The following is a 5,393-nucleotide window of genomic DNA, read 5'->3' on the forward strand; positions in this document are numbered from 1 at the left end:
TTTATTATTTTTATTATAAAATTTAATTGTGGACAATTTTAAATATAGTTTATTGTAAGTATTTTATCAAAATTCGATTTTTTTTTATTAGTATTAAAAATAAACATTAGTTTTTTCATAGACTAAATCATTTTTTTATGATTCAAATTAATTTTATTCAAATACTTTATATGTTAAATGGTGATGGGTAAATTTTAATAAAATTGATTATGAATATTTATTATAATAATATTTGTTTTTATTTATGTCTAAATAAATGAAAATATTTAATCTTATTAATATTTGAGATATATATATAATTATATATATTATATATATATATATATATATATAGATATATATATTATATATATTATATATATATATATATATATATAGTATTATATATATATATAGATATATATATATATATATATTTATTTATTTTATATATATAATATAATATATATTATATATTATTTATTTATTTATATATATTATATAACATTATATATATATATATATATATATATATATATATATATATATATTTTTCATGTATATATACTTAATATATACTATATAATATATTATATATATATATATATATATTTATATAATAATAATAATAATAATATTAATAATAAAAAATATGAAGAATATTATTTTGATTATTAAAAAATATATAAAATAATTATAAAGATGAATAAAATGATGTACCAAATGATTATAAAAAAAATTAATATATAAAAAAATCATGTAAATTGATTAGAATTATAAATTATAATGCAATAAGAATCTAATGAATGGTTAATTGTCATTAAACATATAAAATATAATTGTGATAATAATAAATGAATATCATTTCTAAATTATACTACAATTAGAATCCCATTATTTCTTAATAATGATAAAATTGAATTAGTCAATTATTTATTAGGTAAGTAAACAGTCATATCAATCATTTTTAAATGGTATAAATTATGAGTTATAAAGAATTTTAAATCATTATAAAATTTTATTATTATATTCATTAAAATGTGTAACTCCATTCCATCCATTGTGGTGATCTTCAATCCCCATCGTTGGTTTGAGCGCGGGCATGAGAGACAACCTTGTCGTAGTGGTCACACCAATAACACAACCTTCTAGTCCATCAAGAATCATATTTAAATATGGTTCATAAATTAGGTAGCAGGTAAGAAATTACACCATAGAAATACAATCAACAAATATACAAATATAACAAATTTTAGTTGACATTGTAAAATAAATTGGTAAAATGAATGCTTAAACTTAAATAAAAAATTATTGGATTTATATACCTGTCATTTTAAATTTGAGTTGGTTGTGTGAGTGAGGTCTTAAAGAACTTCCTTGTACACAATGTTATAGATAATATTTTCACTTGGTTGGTCGTCATCCGTCGTGAGAATGTCTAATCCACTTTTGGTAGTTACCCTTGAGAATCACTTTGAATACACTAAAAAAATAAAAGGAAAAGGAAAATTACTGATCATTCTATTTTATCTTTGTGTTTTTAACATATTTGAAGAATTGTAATTATATTTATGTGTATATTATATATATGAATTTATCGAAAATTTTAGTCAATTATTGCAGTTTATGGAAAGGGGAAATTAAACCATAATCGGAGATATCCAAAATTGAATCCTGCATGAACAGCTTCACGCATACCAAATACCGCAACCTTAATCCCAAATCGATTTGCTGGAAATTGTAGGAAGGGGGAACTCGAACAATAATTAAGGAAATCCATAATTGAATTCTGCAAGAACAATAATTCAAAATCTAGTTGTCAGTAGTGGTAGGAAGGAAAAAATATCCAAAATTCAATCCTGCAAGAACAACTTCATGCATACCAAATCCTGCAATCTTAATCCTAAATCGATTTGCCGGAAACTGTAGGAAGGGGAAACTCAAACAATAATTAAGGAAATCCAAAATTGAATTCTGCAAGAACAATAATTCAAAATCTATTTGTCAGTAATTGTAGGAAGGAAAAATTGAACCAGTAATGGTAGGAAGTAAAAAATTGAACTGTAATTGGAGAATTCCAAAATCTATGTGTCAGTAACCATAGGAAGAAGAAAATCGAATGATAGAAAGAAGAAAATATAATGGGAGAACAACCACACTTCCTAAGATATTTGCATAAGTAGGAAAAAGAATTTGTCATTTATAACGTGGTATAGGAGAATTAGGAAAGATGAAAAGAGGGTTTTGTCCTTTATAACGTGGTATAGAAGAATTAGGAAAGGTGAAAAGGGGGTTTTGGAAGAGAAAGAGTCAAAAATTGGATGTTCGAAAATAGATAATATATATATATATATATATATATATATATATATATATATATATATATATATATATATATATATATATATATATATATATATATATATATATATATATATATATATATATATGCTCAGTTTCTAAAATTGAATAAAATCACCTATAAATTTACCAAATCATGTGCCAAAATCTTCTTGAACAGTAGGAGGATCCCCCTTATATGATAAAAGTTGGGTTAGGAAACTTTACGAGAAAAGCCCATAATTTATATACATCCTCAAAATTAGTTAGAAATCCCAATGAAGTTGTGGCAACTTCAAGCCTTATCATGACAAGTGTGTTTTATGATATATTTGAACATCATGTGTTATGATATGACCTATAATTATTTTTACAGGACATAAGTGATATAAATCTCCAACGAGTGTCAAACCCCACATATCCATATCGAAAAGGGAATTTGGGATATGTATGCTTAGAGAAAAAATGTTATGATTTTATAGACATATGCAAAGTATATATCAATATTATTTTTAATTGAAATGGTTAATTGTTTTAGTGTAAAGTTAGAAGAGGAGGGACCTAAAAATCAACTATCTTGCAACATGTTTTGTCGAAGGCTAGACATGTGGGTGAGGATGGTGTTGTTGACGAAAGTGTTTCACAAGCATTTGACCAATATGAAATTACAACACTACTTGCTTATTTAATTTTCTAAACATACAACATTCCTTTGGAGAGAATCATTTGTAATACTAATGACATGTAATACTAGTCTCTTTCACTGTTATGCTTATAGATAAAATTTGGCTAGCATTAGATTAAAAATAGAGTTATAATCACCTTGAATCTAGGATACTTTTGGTATTTATTTATTATATAAAAATTTAGTATAATACATTAAAAATGAAGAAGACATATGTATAGTTTGATAAAGCTTGGGTTGTTGTGGGAAATTTTAGAATTCAATGTTAACGAGATTGATTCTCAATTGAACACTAAATTTATTGATATTTTGATTAGTACGTCTAAGGTGTATATATCTCGTTGTATTGTTTCATAATTTTCTAACTTTTGAGAATTTATCTCAAGCTTTAACTCAAAAAAAAATAAGTATTGGCAAAAGATGGCTTAAGCCCACACTTATATCAGAAAGTTCTACCTAATGATGTCTTATGCCAACATATTTATCAAAAAGCTTTGTCTAAAGGGGACTTATGACAACAATTTCTTTAGAAAGTGCTGCCTAAAGGGGACATATGTCAGTGTTCTTTTCATAAATTTCTTCCTAAAGGGTACCTATGCCAGCTCTTTTTAGAAAGCATTGCCTAAAAAGGGAGTTATGCCAACTCATTTTTCAGAAAGTGCTTTAAGTGACTTATGCTAGCACTTTTAACAAAACACTTTGTTTAAATTGCACTTAAGTCATCAGTTTTGCGTTAAAAAAAATGATGTTTATACCTATAGTAGCACCAAAATAGACAACTCTTAAAAGTGTTATCTAAGGTCAAAAAAAATGTTGCTTAAGGTCTTCTTTGGCATAGTGAATTGAATGTAACCATGAACCGTCAACACAAACACAGACACATAACGAGACACCAATAAATTGACATTCATAATTATTTAATTAAATGAAATAATTGAATTTAACCACATTCTCTTTTCGTGTAGGCTTTACGAATATATTATATATAATACGTTAAATAAATATAATAAAAAAGCCTTAAAAATAAACCTGGTGAAAAGTTTTTCCGTTTTCAACAACTCGAATTCTGAATTCATCAACCCCAATGTCATTGCTTTATGTTGAAGTGGAATCAAACTCCATGTTGTTGAGTTCCATTAACATCAACCTCAGTGCCTTGGGTCTGGGGTGAAGATGAATCAAGCTTTATGTTGGTACTGGGAGATGATCGAATTGGAACAACATTCGTTATTTAGAATTGGCACAACACAAGCAAAAAAATATTGAAGAGAGAGAGAGAGAAGTGACGAATGCGAAAGTGTTTATAAATGAAACTCTCGCTACTTTAAATTTATAGAGGCAGTGAGAAGAGGGACCATTTTCTAAGTATTATAATTTAGAGCCTAAATTTTTTTAACTTTAAATAGTAGAGTAGGTTGAAATGAAATGTTTGAGATAAATGGAGATTTTCATTAATGGACATGTATTTTAATATTTTTTACTTTTAATATCTAATAATAAATATATAATTTTATATTTAATTATTAAATGAGTAATGTTAATAATAAATATAATATTATTCAAGTGCTTCCATTTCTTACTAGTCAAATATTTATTAAAACCTTTTTTGACAGAATCTTCAAGTAATTATGTGAAGTCTAAAAAATAATAATTATAATATAATAATTGTATTTTATTTAAAATCTTGTTTGACCGAATCTTGGAATAATTATGAGAAGTCCAAAAAATAGTTTTTTTAATATCTTTATTTTTAGGCTATAATAATAAACATAAAGAATATATTATTTTTTAAAATATTAAATGAATAATAATAAATATTTTTTTGGTCAAGTTAACATTCTTTTTTTTATTTGGTCAAAATAATAATTAAATTTTGAGATGATTAAATAAATGATTATGTGAGACCCCATTTTTTAAATAGAGATTTTAATAACAATTAATTTTTTTTTTGACATTTTTCTCTAGGTTTTAATAGACATTTTTAATTTCAATTCATCTATTTTTTTCTCATTAATAAATGATTAAAAATATTATTTACAAATTAAAGTTTGGTATTATATTTAGGATCCTCTTTGAGGGTGTGCAAAAGGGCGTACAACATAGAGCCAAATTCTCTTGAAACCGAAGCAAACCGGCTCACGGACACAAGTTAATAAACTCACTTATAGAAAGTTTGTATTGAAAAAAACAATTAAAAAATTAATTCTATATTTTTATTAAAATCAATGCACAATTTCTAAAACATCATTTTCTTCATTTAGTTTTTAACTTATATATATATATTATAGTGGTATAATTGAAAGAAATTTGGGGGTGCGGCAAAAGGCATGCGTTTATCCCCCAGTCTTCCCAATGCTCCCTTTCATTAGGTCAAACACGCCTCTTTCGA

At 24.9% G+C, this 5,393-nt stretch overlaps 1 long non-coding RNA gene across 3 annotated transcripts; it reads right to left on the reverse strand.

Annotated features, from left to right (window-relative positions):
• Positions 1–886: 886 nt before the first annotated feature.
• Positions 887–4,354, reverse strand: LOC127115488 (uncharacterized). Of its 3 annotated transcripts, none has more exons than XR_007800745.1 (5): positions 4,034–4,354; positions 1,863–1,953; positions 1,626–1,768; positions 1,305–1,462; positions 887–1,127 (listed from the first exon to the last, which is right to left on the reverse strand). It is a non-coding gene; the product is annotated as an uncharacterized LOC127115488 (long non-coding RNA). The 3 variants fall into 3 exon arrangements; XR_007800744.1 differs by having other exon boundaries at positions 888–1,124; XR_007800743.1 differs by having other exon boundaries at positions 887–1,462.
• Positions 4,355–5,393: the final 1,039 nt, after the last annotated feature.

This window comes from Lathyrus oleraceus, chromosome 1, assembly GCF_024323335.1.
Source record: "Lathyrus oleraceus cultivar Zhongwan6 chromosome 1, CAAS_Psat_ZW6_1.0, whole genome shotgun sequence".
NCBI classification, from domain to species: domain Eukaryota; kingdom Viridiplantae; phylum Streptophyta; class Magnoliopsida; order Fabales; family Fabaceae; genus Lathyrus; species Lathyrus oleraceus.